The sequence below is a fragment of the Anomaloglossus baeobatrachus genome, chromosome 1 (assembly GCF_048569485.1).
Source record: "Anomaloglossus baeobatrachus isolate aAnoBae1 chromosome 1, aAnoBae1.hap1, whole genome shotgun sequence".
NCBI lineage: Eukaryota > Metazoa > Chordata > Amphibia > Anura > Aromobatidae > Anomaloglossus > Anomaloglossus baeobatrachus.
This window is the reverse complement of record NC_134353.1, coordinates 975,285,005-975,303,709: the sequence shown is the minus strand read 5'-3', so window position 1 is coordinate 975,303,709 and position 18,705 is coordinate 975,285,005. Positions and strand designations below refer to the sequence as shown.

The 18,705-nt window shown below is 41.6% G+C and overlaps 1 protein-coding gene across 1 annotated transcript in view; it reads right to left on the bottom strand.

The window, feature by feature from the left end:
* The window catches only part of TLN1 (talin 1), a 245,387-nt gene that overhangs the window by 148,558 nt on the left and 78,124 nt on the right, over positions 1–18,705 (bottom strand). The window lies entirely within an intron of this gene.

Here is an 18,705-nt window from a genome sequence, read left to right as displayed (position 1 = left end):
GGGAGGAAAAGATTGGTGCAAAGTCAGGGTGGAGGAAAAGACTGGCTCAGAGGAAGAGCAGAGGAAAGGACAACATTGGGTACAGATCTCCTGGATTCTTCTATTCCTCATTAGCTCAGTCTTCCCTCATTATCTCTATGGGTATAGATCTTCTGGATTCTTCTATTCCTTCATTAGCTCAGTCTTCCCTCATTATCTCTATGGGTATAGATCTCCTGGATTCTTCTCTTCCTTCATTAGCTGAGTCTTCCCTCACTATCTCTCTGTGTATAGATCTCCTGGATTTTTCTATTCCTTCATTAGCTCAGTCTTCCGTCACTATCTCTCTGTGTATAGATCTCCTGGATTCTTCTATTCCTCATTAGCTCAGTCTTCCCTCACTATCTCTCTGTGTATAGATCTCCTGGATTCTTCTATTCCTTCATTAGCTCAGTCTTCCCTCACTATCTCTCTGTGTATAGATCTCCTGGATTCTTCTATTCCTTCATTAGCTCAGTCTTCCCTCACTATCTCTCTGTGTATAGATCTCCTGGATTCTTCTATTCCTTCATAGCTCAGTCTTCCCTCACTATCTCTCTGTGTATAGATCTCCTGGATTCTTCTATTCCTTCATTAGCTCAGTCTTCCCTCACTATCTCTCTGTGTATAGATCTCCTGGATTCTTCTATTCCTTCATTAGCTCAGTCTTCCCTCACTATCTCTCTGTGTATAGATCTCCTGGATTCTTCTATTCCTTCATTAGCTCAGTCTTCCCTCATTATCTCTATGGGTATAGATCTCCTGGATTCTTCTCTTCCTTCATTAGCTCAGTCTTCCCTCACTATCTCTCTGTGTATAGATCTCCTGGATTCTTCTATTCCTTCATTAGCTCAGTCTTCCCTCACTATCTCTCTGTGTATAGATCTCCTGGATTCTTCTATTCCTTCATAGCTCAGTCTTCCCTCACTATCTCTCTGTGTATAGATCTCCTGGATTCTTCTATTCCTTCATTAGCTCAGTCTTCCCTCACTATCTCTCTGTGTATAGATCTCCTGGATTCTTCTATTCCTTCATTAGCTCAGTCTTCCCTCACTATCTCTCTGTGTATAGATCTCCTGGATTCTTCTATTCCTTCATTAGCTCAGTCTTCCCTCATTATCTCTATGGGTATAGATCTCCTGGATTCTTCTCTTCCTTCATTAGCTCAGTCTTCCCTCACTATCTCTCTGTGTATAGATCTCCTGGATTCTTCTATTCCTTCATTAGCTCAGTCTTCCCTCATTATCTCTATGGGTATAGATCTTCTGGATTCTTCTATTCCTTCATTAGCTCAGTCTTCCCTCATTATCTCTATGGGTATAGATCTCCTGGATTCTTCTCTTCCTTCATTAGCTCAGTCTTCCCTCACTATCTCTCTGTGTATAGATCTCCTGGATTCTTCTATTCCTTCATTAGCTCAGTCTTCCCTCACTATCTCTCTGTGTATAGATCTCCTGGATTCTTCTATTCCTTCATTAGCTCAGTCTTCCCTCACTATCTCTCTGTGTATAGATCTCCTGGATTCTTCTATTCCTTCATTAGCTCAGTCTTCCCTCATTATCTCTATGGGTATAGATCTCCTGGATTCTTCTCTTCCTTCATTAGCTCAGTCTTCCCTCACTATCTCTCTGTGTATAGATCTCCTGGATTCTTCTATTCCTTCATTAGCTCAGTCTTCCCTCACTATCTCTCTGTGTATAGATCTCCTGGATTCTTCTATTCCTTCATTAGCTCAGTCTTCCCTCACTATCTCTCTGTGTATAGATCTCCTGGATTCTTCTATTCCTTCATTAGCTCAGTCTTCCCTCACTATCTCTCTGTGTATAGATTTCCTATAGATCTCCTGGATTCTTCTATTCCTTCATTAGCTCAGTCTTCCCTCACTATCTCTCTGTGTATAGATCTCCTGGATTCCTCTGTTCCTTCATTAGCTCAGTCTTCCCTCACTATCTCTCTGTGTATAGATCTCCTGGATTCTTCTCTTCCTTCATTAGCTCAGTCTTCCCTCACTATCTCTCTGTGTATAGATTTCCTGGATTCCTCTCTTCCTTCATTAGCTCAGTCTTCCCTCACTATCTCTCTGTGTATAGATTTCCTATAGATCTCCTGGATTCTTCTATTCCTTCATTAGCTCAGTCTTCCCTCACTATCTCTGTGTATAGATCCCCTGGATTCTTCTATTCCTTCATTAGCTTAGTATTCCCTCACTATCTCTCTGTGTATAGATCTCCTGGATTCTTCTATTCCTTCATTAGCTCAGTCTTCCCTCACTATCTCTCTGTGTATAGATCTCCTGGATTCCTCTCTTCCTTCATTAGCTCAGTCTTCCCTCACTATCTCTCTGTGTATAGATTTCCTGGATTCCTCTCTTCCTTCATTAGCTCAGTCTTCCCTCACTATCTCTCTGTGTATAGATCTCCTGGATTCTTCTCTTCCTTCATTAGCTCAGTCTTCCCTCACTATCTCTCTGTGTATAGATTTCCTATAGATCTCCTGGATTCTTCTATTCCTTCATTAGCTCAGTCTTCCCTCACTATCTCTCTGTGTATAGATCTCCTGGATTCTTCTATTCCTTCATTAGCTCAGTCTTCCCTCACTAACTCTCTGTGTATAGATCTCCTGGATTCTTCTATTCCTTCATTAGCTCAGTCTTCCCTCACTATCTCTCTGTGTATAGATCTCCTGGATTCTTCTATTCCTTCATTAGCTCAGTCTTCCATCAATATCTCTCTGTGTATAGATCTTCTGGATTCTTCTATTCCTTCATTACCTCAGTCTTCCCTCACTATCTCTCTGTGTATAGATCTCCTGGATTCTTCCATTCCTTCATTAGCTCAGTCTTCCCTCACCATCTCTCTGTGTATAGATCTCCTATAGATCTCCTGGATTCTTCTATTCCTTCATTAGCTCAGTCTTCCCTCACTATCTCTGTGTATAGATCTCCTGGATTCTTCTATTACTTCATTAGATCAGTCTTCCCTCACTATCTCTCTGTGTATAGATCTCCTGGATTCTTCTCTTCCTTCATTAGCTCAGTCTTCCCTCACTATCTCTCTGTGTATAGATCTCCTGGATTCTTCTATTCCTTCATTAGCTCAGTCTTCCCTCACTATCTCTCTGTGTATAGATTTCCTGGATTCTTCTATTCCTTCATTAGCTCAGTCTTCCCTCACTATCTCTCTGTGTATAGATCTCCTGGAATCTTCTGTTCCTTCATTAGCTCAGTCTTCCCTCACTATCTCTCTGTGTATAGATCTCCTGGATTCTTCTATTCCTTCATTAGCTCAGTCTTCCATCAATATCTCTCTGTGTATAGATCTTCTGGATTCTTCTATTCCTTCATTACCTCAGTCTTCCCTCACTATCTCTCTGTGTATAGATCTCCTGGATTCTTCTATTCCTTCATTACCTCAGTCTTCCCTCACCATCTCTCTGTGTATAGATCTCCTATAGATCTCCTGGATTCTTCTATTCCTTCATTAGCTCAGTCTTCCCTCACTATCTCTGTGTATAGATCTCCTGGATTCTTCTATTCCTTCATTAGCTCAGTCTTCCCTCACCATCTCTCGGTGTATAGATTTCCTATAGATCTCCTGGATTCTTCTATTCCTTCATTAGCTCAGTCTTCCCTCACTATCTCTGTGTATAGATCCCCTGGATTCTTCTATTCCTTCATTAGCTTAGTATTCCCTCACTATCTCTCTGTGTATAGATCTCCTGGATTCTTCTATTCCTTCATTAGCTCAGTCTTCCCTCACTATCTCTCTGTGTATAGATCTCCTGGATTCCTCTCTTCCTTCATTAGCTCAGTCTTCCCTCACTATCTCTCTGTGTATAGATTTCCTGGATTCCTCTCTTCCTTCATTAGCTCAGTCTTCCCTCACTATCTCTCTGTGTATAGATCTCCTGGATTCTTCTCTTCCTTCATTAGCTCAGTCTTCCCTCACTATCTCTCTGTGTATAGATTTCCTATAGATCTCCTGGATTCTTCTATTCCTTCATTAGCTCAGTCTTCCCTCACTATCTCTCTGTGTATAGATCTCCTGGATTCTTCTATTCCTTCATTAGCTCAGTCTTCCCTCACTATCTCTCTGTGTATAGATCTCCTGGATTCTTCTATTCCTTCATTAGCTCAGTCTTCCCTCACTATCTCTCTGTGTATAGATTTCCTGGATTCTTCTATTCCTTCATTAGCTCAGTCTTCCCTCACTATCTCTCTGTGTATAGATCTCCTGGAATCTTCTGTTCCTTCATTAGCTCAGTCTTCCCTCACTAACTCTCTGTGTATAGATCTCCTGGATTCTTCTATTCCTTCATTAGCTCAGTCTTCCCTCACTATCTCTCTGTGTATAGATCTCCTGGATTCTTCTATTCCTTCATTAGCTCAGTCTTCCATCAATATCTCTCTGTGTATAGATCTTCTGGATTCTTCTATTCCTTCATTACCTCAGTCTTCCCTCACTATCTCTCTGTGTATAGATCTCCTGGATTCTTCCATTCCTTCATTAGCTCAGTCTTCCCTCACCATCTCTCTGTGTATAGATCTCCTATAGATCTCCTGGATTCTTCTATTCCTTCATTAGCTCAGTCTTCCCTCACTATCTCTGTGTATAGATCTCCTGGATTCTTCTATTACTTCATTAGATCAGTCTTCCCTCACTATCTCTCTGTGTATAGATCTCCTGGATTCTTCTCTTCCTTCATTAGCTCAGTCTTCCCTCACTATCTCTCTGTGTATAGATCTCCTGGATTCTTCTATTCCTTCATTAGCTCAGTCTTCCCTCACTATCTCTCTGTGTATAGATTTCCTGGATTCTTCTATTCCTTCATTAGCTCAGTCTTCCCTCACTATCTCTCTGTGTATAGATCTCCTGGAATCTTCTGTTCCTTCATTAGCTCAGTCTTCCCTCACTATCTCTCTGTGTATAGATCTCCTGGATTCTTCTATTCCTTCATTAGCTCAGTCTTCCATCAATATCTCTCTGTGTATAGATCTTCTGGATTCTTCTATTCCTTCATTACCTCAGTCTTCCCTCACTATCTCTCTGTGTATAGATCTCCTGGATTCTTCTATTCCTTCATTACCTCAGTCTTCCCTCACCATCTCTCTGTGTATAGATCTCCTATAGATCTCCTGGATTCTTCTATTCCTTCATTAGCTCAGTCTTCCCTCACTATCTCTCTGTGTATAGATTTCCTGGATTCTTCTATTCCTTCATTAGCTCAGTCTTCCCTCACTATCTCTCTGTGTATAGATCTCCTGGAATCTTCTGTTCCTTCATTAGCTCAGTCTTCCCTCACTATCTCTCTGTGTATAGATCTCCTGGATTCTTCTATTCCTTCATTAGCTCAGTCTTCCATCAATATCTCTCTGTGTATAGATCTTCTGGATTCTTCTATTCCTTCATTACCTCAGTCTTCCCTCACTATCTCTCTGTGTATAGATCTCCTGGATTCTTCTATTCCTTCATTACCTCAGTCTTCCCTCACCATCTCTCTGTGTATAGATCTCCTATAGATCTCCTGGATTCTTCTATTCCTTCATTAGCTCAGTCTTCCCTCACCATCTCTCGGTGTATAGATTTCCTATAGATCTCCTGGATTCTTCTGTTCCTTCATTACCTCAGTCTTCCCTCACTATCTCTCTGTGTATAGATCTCCTGGATTCTTCTATTCCTCATTAGCTCAGTCTTCCCTCACTATCTCTGGGTATAGATCTCCTGGATTCTTCTATTCCTTCATTAGCTCAGTCTTCCCTCACTATATCTGTGTATAGATCTCCTGGATTCTTCTCTTCCTTCATTAGCTCAGTCTTCCCTCACTATCTCTCTGTGTATAGATCTCCTGGATTCTTCTCTTCCTTCATTAGATCAGTCTTCCCTCACTATCTCTCTGTGTATAGATTTCCTGGATTCTTCTATTCCTTCATTAGCTCAGTCTTCCCTCTCTATCTCTCTGTGTATAGATCTCCTGGATTCTTCTCTTCCTTCATTAGCGCAGTCTTCCATCACTATCTCTCTGTGTATAGATCTCCTGGATTCTTCTCTTCCTTCATTAGCTCAGTCTTCCCTCACTATCTCTCTGTGTATAGATCTCCTGGATTCTTCTATTCTTCAGTAGCTCAGTCTTCCCTCACTATCTCTCTGTGTATAGATCTCCTGGATTCTTCTCTTCCTTCATTAGCTCAGTCTTCCCTCACTATCTCTCTGTGTATAGACCTCCTGGATTCTTCTCTTCCTTCATTAGCTCAGTCTTCGTTCACTATCTCTCTGTGTATAGATCTCCTGGATTCTTCTATGTCTTCATTAGCTCAGTCTTCCCTCACTATCTCTCTGTGTATAGATCTCCTGGATTCTTCTATTCCTTCATTAGCTGAGTCTTCCCTCACTATCTCTCTGTGTATAGATCTCCTGGATTCTTCTATTCCTCATTAGCTCAGTCTTCCCTCACTATCTCTCTGTGTATAGATCTTCTGGATTCTTCTATTCCTTCATTAGATCAGTCTTCCCTCACTATCTCTCTGTGTATAGATCTCCTGGATTCTTCTCTTTCTTCATTAGCTCAGTCTTCCCTCACTATCTCTCTGTGTATAGATCTCCTGGATTCTTCTATTCTTCAGTAGCTCAGTCTTCCCTCACTATCTCTCTGTGTATAGATCTTCTGGATTCTTCTATTCCTTCATTAGCTCAGTCTTCCCTCACTATCTCTCTGTGTATAGATCTTCTGGATTCTTCTATTCCTTCATTAGCTCAGTCTTCCCTCACTATCTCTCTGTGTATAGATCTTCTGGATTCTTCTATTCCTTCATTAGCTCAGTCTTCCCTCACTATCTCTCTGTGTACAGATCTTCTGGATTCTTCTCATCCTTCATTAGCTCAGTCTTCCCTCACTATCTCTCTGTGTATAGATCTCCTGGATTCTTCTATTCCTTCATTAGCTGAGTCTTCCCTCACTATCTCTCTGTGTATAGATCTCCTGGATTCTTCTATTCCTTCATTAGCTGAGTCTTCCCTCACTATCTCTCTGTGTATAGATCTCCTGGATTCTTCTGTTCCTTCATTAGCTCAGTCTTCCCTCACTATCTCTCTGTGTATAGATCTCCTGGATTCTTCTATTCCTTCATTAGATCAGTCTTCCCTCACTATCTCTCTGTGTATAGATCTCCTGGATTCTTCTATTCCTTCATTAGCTGAGTCTTCCCTCACTATTTCTCTGTGTATAGATCTCCTGGATTCTTCTATTTCTTCATTAGCTCAGTCTTCCCTCACTATCTCTGTGTATAGATCTCCTGGATTCTTCTATTCCTTCATTAGCTCAGTCTTCCCTCACTATCTCTCTGTGTATAGATCTCCTGGATTATTCTGTTCCTTCATTAGCTCAGTGTTCCCTCATTATCTCTCTGGGTATAGATCTCCTGGATTCTTCTATTCCTTCATTAGCTCAGTCTTCCCTCACTATCTCTCTGGGTATAGATCTCCTGGATTCTTCTATTCCTTCATTAGCTCAGTCTTCCCTCACTATCTCTGTGTATAGATCTCCTGGATTCTTCTATTCCTTCATTAGCTCAGTCTTCCCTCACTATCTCTCTGTGTATAGATCTCCTGGATTCTTCTATTCCTCCATTAGCTCAGTCTTCCCTCACTATCTCTCTGTGTATAGATCTCCTGGATTCTTCTATTCCTTCATTAGCTCAGTCTTCGCTCACTATCTCTCTGTGTATAGATCACCTGGATTCTTCTATTCCTTCATTAGCTGAGTCTTCCCTCACTATCTCTCTGTGTATAGATCTCCTGGATTCTTCTATTCCTTCATTAGCTCAGTCTTCCCTCACTATCTCTCTGTGTATAGATCTCCTGGATTCCTCTGTTCCTTCATTAGCTCAGTCTTCCCTCACTATCTCTCTGTGTATAGATCTCCTGGATTCTTCTATTCCTCATTAGCTCAGTCTTCCCTCACTATCTCTCTGTGTATAGATCTCCTGGATTCTTCTATTCCTTCATTAGCTCAGTCTTCCCTCACTATCTCTCTGTGTATAGATCTCCTGGATTCTTCTATTCCTTCATTAGCTCAGTCTTCCCTCACTATCTCTCTGTGTATAGATCTCCTGGATTCTTCTCTTCCTTCATTAGCTCAGTCTTCCCTCACTATCTCTCTGTGTATAGATCACCTGGATTCTTCTATTCCTTCATTAGCTGAGTCTTCCCTCACTATCTCTCTGTGTATAGATCTCCTGGATTCTTCTATTCTCTCATTAGCTCAGTATTCCCTCACTATCTCTCTGTGTATAGATCTCCTGGATTCTTCTATTCCTTCATTAGCTCAGTCTTCCCTCACTATCTCTCTGTGTATAGATCTCCTGGATTCTTCTATTCCTTCATTAGCTCGGTCTTCCCTCACTATCTCTGTGTATAGATCTCCTGGATTCTTCTGTTCCTTCATTAGCTCAGTCTTCCCTCACTATCTCTGGGTATAGATCTCCTGGATTTTTCTATTCCTTCATTAGCTCAGTCTTCCCTCACTATCTCTCTGTGTATAGATCTCCTGGATTTTTCTATTCCTTCATTAGCTCAGTCTTCCCTCACTATCTCTCTGTGTATAGATCTCCTGGATTCCTCTGTTCCTTCATAGGCTCAGTCTTCCCTCACTATCTTTGTGTATAGATCTCCTGGATTCTTCTATTATTTCATTAGCTCAGTCGTCCCTCACTATCTCTCTGTGTATAGATCTCCTGGATTCTTCTATTCCTTCATTAGCTCAGTCTTCCCTCACTATCTCTCTGTGTATAGATCTCCTGGATTCTTCTATTCCTTCATTAGCTCAGTCTTCCCTCACTATCTCTCTGTGTATAGATCTCCTGGATTCTTCTATTCCTTCATTAGCTCGGTCTTCCCTCACTATCTCTGTGTATAGATCTCCTGGATTCTTCTGTTCCTTCATTAGCTCAGTCTTCCCTCACTATCTCTCTGTGTATAGATCTCCTGGATTCTTCTATTCCTTCATTAGCTCAGTCTTCCCTCACTATCTCTCTGTGTATAGATCTCCTGGATTCTTCTATTCCTTCATTAGCTGAGTCTTCCCTCACTATCTCTCTGTGTATAGATCTCCTGGATTCTTCTATTTCTTCATTAGCTCAGTCTTCCCTCACTATCTCTCTGTGTATAGATCTCCTGGATTATTCTGTTCCTTCATTAGCTCAGTGTTCCCTCATTATCTCTCTGAGTATAGATCTCCTGGATTCTTCTATTCCTTCATTAGCTCAGTCTTCCCTCACTATCTCTCTGGGTATAGATCTCCTGGATTCTTCTATTCCTTCATTAGCTCAGTCTTCCCTCACTATCTCTGTGTATAGATCTCCTGGATTCTTCTATTCCTTCATTAGCTCAGTCTTCCCTCACTATCTCTCTGTGTATAGATCTCCTGGATTCTTCTATTCCTCCATTAGCTCAGTCTTCCCTCACTATCTCTCTGTGTATAGATCTCCTGGATTCTTCTATTCCTTCATTAGCTCAGTCTTCGCTCACTATCTCTCTGTGTATAGATCACCTGGATTCTTCTATTCCTTCATTAGCTGAGTCTTCCCTCACTATCTCTCTGTGTATAGATCTCCTGGATTCTTCTATTCCTTCATTAGCTCAGTCTTCCCTCACTATCTCTCTGTGTATAGATCTCCTGGATTCCTCTGTTCCTTCATTAGCTCAGTCTTCCCTCACTATCTCTCTGTGTATAGATCTCCTGGATTCTTCTATTCCTCATTAGCTCAGTCTTCCCTCACTATCTCTCTGTGTATAGATCTCCTGGATTCCTCTGTTCCTTCATTAGCTCAGTCTTCCCTCACTATCTCTCTGTGTATAGATCTCCTGGATTCTTCTATTCCTCATTAGCTCAGTCTTCCCTCACTGTCTCTCTGTGTATAGATCTCCTGGATTCTTCTATTCCTTCATTAGCTCAGTCTTCCCTCACTATCTCTCTGTGTATAGATCACCTGGATTCTTCTATTCCTTCATTAGCTGAGTCTTCCCTCACTATCTCTCTGTGTATAGATCCCCTGCATTCTTCTATTCCTTCATTAGCTCAGTCTTCCCTCACTATCTCTCTGTGTATAGATCACCTGGATTCTTCTATTCCTTCATTAACTGAGTCTTCCCTCACTATCTCTCTGTGTATAGATCTCCTGGATTCTTCTATTCTTTCATTAGCTCAGTCTTCCCTCACTGTCTCTCTGTGTATAGATCTCCTGGATTCTTCTATTCCTTCATTAGCTCAGTATTCCCTCACTATCTCTCTGGGTATAGATCTCCTGGATTCTTCTATTCCTTCATTAGCTCAGTCTTCCCTCACTATCTCTCTGTGTATAGATCTCCTGGATTCTTCTATTCCTTCATTAGCTCAGTCTTCCCTCACTATCTCTCTGTGTATAGATCTCCTGGATTCTTCTATTCCTTCATTAGCTCAGTCTTCCCTCACTATCTCTCTGTGTATAGATCTTCTGGATTCTTGCATTCCTTCATTAGCTCGGTCTTCCCTCACTATCTCTGTGTATAGATCTCCTGGATTCTTCTGTTCCTTCATTAGCTCGGTCTTCCCTCACTATCTCTGTGTATAGATCTCCTGGATTCTTCTGTTCCTTCATTAGCTGAGTCTTCCCTCACTATCTCTCTGTGTATAGATCTCCTGGATTCTTCTCTTCCTTCATTAGCTCAGTCTTCCCTCACTATCTTTCTGTGTATAGATCACCTGGATTCTTCTATTCCTTCATTAGCTGAGTCTTCCCTCACTATCTCTCTGTGTATAGATCTCCTGGATTCTTCTATTCTTTCATTAGCTCAGTATTCCCTCACTATCTCTCTGTGTATAGATCTCCTGGATTCTTCTATTCCTTCATTAGCTCAGTCTTCCCTCACTATCTCTCTGTGTATAGATCTCCTGGATTCTTCTATTCCTTCATTAGCTCGGTCTTCCCTCACTATCTCTGTGTATAGATCTCCTGGATTCTTCTGTTCCTTCATTAGCTCAGTCTTCCCTCACTATCTCTGGGTATAGATCTCCTGGATTTTTCTATTCCTTCATTAGCTCAGTCTTCCCTCACTATCTCTCTGTGTATAGATCTCCTGGATTTTTCTATTCCTTCATTAGCTCAGTCTTCCCTCACTATCTCTCTGTGTATAGATCTCCTGGATTCTTCTATTCCTTCATTAGCTCAGTCTTCCCTCACTATCTCTCTGTGTATATATCTCCTGGATTCCTCTGTTCCTTCATAGGCTCAGTCTTCCCTCACTATCTTTGTGTATAGATCTCCTGGATTCTTCTATTATTTCATTAGCTCAGTCGTCCCTCACTATCTCTCTGTGTATAGATCTCCTGGATTCTTCTATTCCTTCATTAGCTCAGTCTTCCCTCACTATCTCTCTGGGTATAGATCTCCTGGATTCTTCTATTCCTTCATTAGCTCAGTCTTCCCTCACTATCTCTGTGTATAGATCTCCTGGATTCTTCTTTTCCTTCATTAGCTCAGTCTTCCCTCACTATCTCTGTGTATAGATCTCCTGGATTCTTCTGTTCCTTCATTAGCTCAGTCTTCCCTCACTATCTCTCTGTGTATAGATCTCCTGGATTCTTCTATTCCTTCATTAGCTCAGTCTTCCCTCACTATCTCTCTGTGTATAGATCTCCTGGATTCTTCTATTCCTTCATTAGCTCAGTATTCCCTCACTATCTCTCTGTGTATAGATCTCCTGGATTCCTCTGTTCCTTCATCAGCTCAGTCTTCCCTCACTATCTCTCTGTATATAGATCTCCTGGATTCTTCTATTCCTTCATCAGCTCAGTCTTCCCTCACTATCTCTCTGTGTATAGATCCCCTGGATTCTTCTCTTCTTCATTAGCTCAGTCTTCCCTCACTATCTCTGTGTATAGATCTCCTGGATTCTTCTGTTCCTTCATTAGCTCAGTCTTCCCTCACTATCTCTGGGTATAGATCTCCTGGATTTTTCTATTCCTTCATTAGCTCAGTCTTCCCTCACTATCTCTCTGTGTATAGATCTCCTGGATTTTTCTATTCCTTCATTAGCTCAGTCTTCCCTCACTATCTCTCTGTGTATAGATCTCCTGGATTTTTCTATTCCTTCATTAGCTCAGTCTTCCCTCACTATCTCTCTGTGTATAGATCTCCTGGATTCTTCTTTTCCTTCATTAGCTCAGTCTTCCCTCACTATCTCTGTGTATAGATCTCCTGGATTCTTCTGTTCCTTCATTAGCTCAGTCTTCCCTCACTATCTCTCTGTGTATAGATCTCCTGGATTCTTCTATTCCTTCATTAGCTGAGTCTTCCCTCACTATTTCTCTGTGTATAGATCTCCTGGATTCTTCTATTTCTTCATTAGCTAAGTCTTCCCTCACTATCTCTCTGTGTATAGATCTCCTGGATTCTTCTATTTCTTCATTAGCTCAGTCTTCCCTCACTATCTCTGTGTATAGATCTCCTGGATTCTTCTATTCCTTCATTAGCTCAGTCTTCCCTCACTATCTCTCTGTGTATAGATCTCCTGGATTATTCTGTTCCTTCATTAGCTCAGTGTTCCCTCATTATCTCTCTGGGTATAGATCTCCTGGATTCTTCTATTCCTTCATTAGCTCAGTCTTCCCTCACTATCTCTCTGGGTATAGATCTCCTGGATTCTTCTATTCCTTCATTAGCTCAGTCTTCCCTCACTATCTCTGTGTATAGATCTCCTGGATTCTTCTATTCCTTCATTAGCTCAGTCTTCCCTCACTATCTCTCTGTGTATAGATCTCCTGGATTCTTCTATTCCTCCATTAGCTCAGTCTTCCCTCACTATCTCTCTGTGTATAGATCTCCTGGATTCTTCTATTCCTTCATTAGCTCAGTCTTCGCTCACTATCTCTCTGTGTATAGATCACCTGGATTCTTCTATTCCTTCATTAGCTGAGTCTTCCCTCACTATCTCTCTGTGTATAGATCTCCTGGATTCTTCTATTCCTTCATTAGCTCAGTCTTCCCTCACTATCTCTCTGTGTATAGATCTCCTGGATTCCTCTGTTCCTTCATTAGCTCAGTCTTCCCTCACTATCTCTCTGTGTATAGATCTCCTGGATTCTTCTATTCCTCATTAGCTCAGTCTTCCCTCACTATCTCTCTGTGTATAGATCTCCTGGATTCTTCTATTCCTTCATTAGCTCAGTCTTCCCTCACTATCTCTCTGTGTATAGATCTCCTGGATTCTTCTATTCCTTCATTAGCTCAGTCTTCCCTCACTATCTCTCTGTGTATAGATCTCCTGGATTCTTCTCTTCCTTCATTAGCTCAGTCTTCCCTCACTATCTCTCTGTGTATAGATCACCTGGATTCTTCTATTCCTTCATTAGCTGAGTCTTCCCTCACTATCTCTCTGTGTATAGATCTCCTGGATTCTTCTATTCTCTCATTAGCTCAGTATTCCCTCACTATCTCTCTGTGTATAGATCTCCTGGATTCTTCTATTCCTTCATTAGCTCAGTCTTCCCTCACTATCTCTCTGTGTATAGATCTCCTGGATTCTTCTATTCCTTCATTAGCTCGGTCTTCCCTCACTATCTCTGTGTATAGATCTCCTGGATTCTTCTGTTCCTTCATTAGCTCAGTCTTCCCTCACTATCTCTGGGTATAGATCTCCTGGATTTTTCTATTCCTTCATTAGCTCAGTCTTCCCTCACTATCTCTCTGTGTATAGATCTCCTGGATTTTTCTATTCCTTCATTAGCTCAGTCTTCCCTCACTATCTCTCTGTGTATAGATCTCCTGGATTCCTCTGTTCCTTCATAGGCTCAGTCTTCCCTCACTATCTTTGTGTATAGATCTCCTGGATTCTTCTATTATTTCATTAGCTCAGTCGTCCCTCACTATCTCTCTGTGTATAGATCTCCTGGATTCTTCTATTCCTTCATTAGCTCGGTCTTCCCTCACTATCTCTGTGTATAGATCTCCTGGATTCTTCTGTTCCTTCATTAGCTCAGTCTTCCCTCACTATCTCTCTGTGTATAGATCTCCTGGATTATTCTCTTCTTCATTAGCTCAGTCTTCCCTCACTATCTCTCTGTGTATAGATCTCCTGGATTCTTCTATTCCTTCATTAGCTCAGTCTTCCCTCACTATCTCTCTGTGTATAGATCTCCTGGATTCTTCTATTCCTTCATTAGCTGAGTCTTCCCTCACTATCTCTCTGTGTATAGATCTCCTGGATTCTTCTATTTCTTCATTAGCTCAGTCTTCCCTCACTATCTCTCTGTGTATAGATCTCCTGGATTATTCTGTTCCTTCATTAGCTCAGTGTTCCCTCATTATCTCTCTGGGTATAGATCTCCTGGATTCTTCTATTCCTTCATTAGCTCAGTCTTCCCTCACTATCTCTCTGGGTATAGATCTCCTGGATTTTTCTATTCCTTCATTAGCTCAGTCTTCCCTCACTATCTCTCTGTGTATAGATCTCCTGGATTCTTCTATTCCTTCATTAGCTCAGTCTTCCCTCACTATCTCTCTGTGTATAGATCTCCTGGATTCTTCTATTCCTCCATTAGCTCAGTCTTCCCTCACTATCTCTCTGTGTATAGATCTCCTGGATTCTTCTATTCCTTCATTAGCTCAGTCTTCGCTCACTATCTCTCTGTGTATAGATCACCTGGATTCTTCTATTCCTTCATTAGCTGAGTCTTCCCTCACTATCTCTCTGTGTATAGATCTCCTGGATTCTTCTATTCCTTCATTAGCTCAGTCTTCCCTCACTATCTCTCTGTGTATAGATCTCCTGGATTCCTCTGTTCCTTCATTAGCTCAGTCTTCCCTCACTATCTCTCTGTGTATAGATCTCCTGGATTCTTCTATTCCTCATTAGCTCAGTCTTCCCTCACTATCTCTCTGTGTATAGATCTCCTGGATTCCTCTGTTCCTTCATTAGCTCAGTCTTCCCTCACTATCTCTCTGTGTATAGATCTCCTGGATTCTTCTATTCCTCATTAGCTCAGTCTTCCCTCACTGTCTCTCTGTGTATAGATCTCCTGGATTCTTCTATTCCTTCATTAGCTCAGTCTTCCCTCACTATCTCTCTGTGTATAGATCACCTGGATTCTTCTATTCCTTCATTAGCTGAGTCTTCCCTCACTATCTCTCTGTGTATAGATCCCCTGCATTCTTCTATTCCTTCATTAGCTCAGTCTTCCCTCACTATCTCTCTGTGTATAGATCACCTGGATTCTTCTATTCCTTCATTAGCTGAGTCTTCCCTCACTATCTCTCTGTGTATAGATCTCCTGGATTCTTCTATTCTTTCATTAGCTCAGTATTCCCTCACTATCTCTCTGTGTATAGATCTCCTGGATTCTTCTATTCCTTCATTAGCTCAGTCTTCCCTCACTATCTCTCTGTGTATAGATCTTCTGGATTCTTGCATTCCTTCATTAGCTCGGTCTTCCCTCACTATCTCTGTGTATAGATCTCCTGGATTCTTCTGTTCCTTCATTAGCTCGGTCTTCCCTCACTATCTCTGTGTATAGATCTCCTGGATTCTTCTGTTCCTTCATTAGCTGAGTCTTCCCTCACTATCTCTCTGTGTATAGATCTCCTGGATTCTTCTCTTCCTTCATTAGCTCAGTCTTCCCTCACTATCTTTCTGTGTATAGATCACCTGGATTCTTCTATTCCTTCATTAGCTGAGTCTTCCCTCACTATCTCTCTGTGTATAGATCTCCTGGATTCTTCTATTCTTTCATTAGCTCAGTATTCCCTCACTATCTCTCTGTGTATAGATCTCCTGGATTCTTCTATTCCTTCATTAGCTCAGTCTTCCCTCACTATCTCTCTGTGTATAGATCTCCTGGATTCTTCTATTCCTTCATTAGCTCGGTCTTCCCTCACTATCTCTGTGTATAGATCTCCTGGATTCTTCTGTTCCTTCATTAGCTCAGTCTTCCCTCACTATCTCTGGGTATAGATCTCCTGGATTTTTCTATTCCTTCATTAGCTCAGTCTTCCCTCACTATCTCTCTGTGTATAGATCTCCTGGATTTTTCTATTCCTTCATTAGCTCAGTCTTCCCTCACTATCTCTCTGTGTATAGATCTCCTGGATTCTTCTATTCCTTCATTAGCTCAGTCTTCCCTCACTATCTCTCTGTGTATATATCTCCTGGATTCCTCTGTTCCTTCATAGGCTCAGTCTTCCCTCACTATCTTTGTGTATAGATCTCCTGGATTCTTCTATTATTTCATTAGCTCAGTCGTCCCTCACTATCTCTCTGTGTATAGATCTCCTGGATTCTTCTATTCCTTCATTAGCTCAGTCTTCCCTCACTATCTCTCTGGGTATAGATCTCCTGGATTCTTCTATTCCTTCATTAGCTCAGTCTTCCCTCACTATCTCTGTGTATAGATCTCCTGGATTCTTCTTTTCCTTCATTAGCTCAGTCTTCCCTCACTATCTCTGTGTATAGATCTCCTGGATTCTTCTGTTCCTTCATTAGCTCAGTCTTCCCTCACTATCTCTCTGTGTATAGATCTCCTGGATTCTTCTATTCCTTCATTAGCTCAGTCTTCCCTCACTATCTCTCTGTGTATAGATCTCCTGGATTCTTCTATTCCTTCATTAGCTCAGTATTCCCTCACTATCTCTCTGTGTATAGATCTCCTGGATTCCTCTGTTCCTTCATCAGCTCAGTCTTCCCTCACTATCTCTCTGTATATAGATCTCCTGGATTCTTCTATTCCTTCATCAGCTCAGTCTTCCCTCACTATCTCTCTGTGTATAGATCCCCTGGATTCTTCTCTTCTTCATTAGCTCAGTCTTCCCTCACTATCTCTGTGTATAGATCTCCTGGATTCTTCTGTTCCTTCATTAGCTCAGTCTTCCCTCACTATCTCTGGGTATAGATCTCCTGGATTTTTCTATTCCTTCATTAGCTCAGTCTTCCCTCACTATCTCTCTGTGTATAGATCTCCTGGATTTTTCTATTCCTTCATTAGCTCAGTCTTCCCTCACTATCTCTCTGTGTATAGATCTCCTGGATTTTTCTATTCCTTCATTAGCTCAGTCTTCCCTCACTATCTCTCTGTGTATAGATCTCCTGGATTCTTCTGTTCCTTCATTAGCTCAGTCTTCCCTCACTATCTCTCTGTGTATAGATCTCCTGGATTCCTCTGTTCCTTCATCGGCTCAGTCTTCCCTCACTATCTCTCTGTATATAGATCTCCTGGATTCTTCTATTCCTTCATCAGCTCAGTCTTCCCTCACTATCTCTCTGTGTATAGATCCCCTGGATTCTTCTCTTCTTCATTAGCTCAGTCTTCCCTCACTATCTCTGTGTATAGATCTCCTGGATTCTTCTGTTCCTTCATTAGCTCAGTCTTCCCTCACTATCTCTGTGTATAGATCTCCTGGATTCTTCTATTATTTCATTAGCTCAGTCTTCCCTCACTATCTCTGTGTATAGATCTCCTGGATTCTTCTGTTCCTTCATTAGCTCAGTCTTCCCTCACTATCTCTCTGTGTATAGATCTCCTGGATTCTTCTATTCCTTCATTAGCTCAGTCTTCCCTCACTATCTCTCTGTGTATAGATCTCCTGAATTCTTCTAATCCTTCATTAGCTCAGTCTTCCCTCACTATCTCTCTGTGTATAGATCTCCTGGATTCTTCTATTCCTTCATTAGCTCAGTCTTCCCTCACTATCTCTGTGTATAGATCTCCTGGATTCTTCTGTTCCTTCATTAGCTCAGTCTTCCCTCACTATCTCTCTGTGTATAGATCTCCTGGATTCTTCTATTCCTTCATTAGCTCAGTCTTCCCTCACTATCTCTCTGTGTATAGATCCCCTGGATTCTTCTATTCCTTCATTAGCTCAGTCTTCCCTCACTATCTCTCTGTGTATAGATCCCCTGGATTCTTCTCTTCTTCATTAGCTCAGTCTTCCCTCACTATCTCTGTGTATAGATCTCCTGGATTCTTCTGTTCCTTCATTAGCTCAGTCTTCCCTCACTATCTCTGGGTATAGATCTCCTGGATTTTTCTATTCCTTCATTAGCTCAGTCTTCCCTCACTATCTCTCTGTGTATAGATCTCCTGGATTTTTCTATTCCTTCATTAGCTCAGTCTTCCCTCACTATCTCTCTGTGTATAGATCTCCTGGATTCCTCTGTTCCTTCATAGGCTCAGTCTTCCCTCACTATCTTTGTGTATAGATCTCCTGGATTCTTCTATTCCTTCATTAGCTCAGTCTTCCCTCACTATCTCTCTGTGTATAGATCTCCTGGATTCTTCTATTCCTTCATTAGCTCGGTCTTCCCTCACTATCTCTGTGTATAGATCTCCTGGATTTTTCTATTCCTTCATTAGCTCAGTCTTCCCTCACTATCTCTCTGTGTATAGATCTCCTGGATTACATCATATCTCTTCTCCTGTGTCAGTGGCTCCCTGTGTATGTGCTGCCTATGACATCACATCTCTCCTCCTGTGTCAGCGGCTCCCTGTGTATGTGCTGCCTATGACATCACATCTCTCCTCCTGTGTCAGCGGCTCCCTGTGTATGTGCTGCCTATGACATCACATCTCTCCTCCTGTTTCAGCGGTTCCCTGTGTATGTGCTGCCTATGACATCACATCTCTCCTCCTGTGTCAGCGGCTCCATGTGTATGTACTACCTATGAC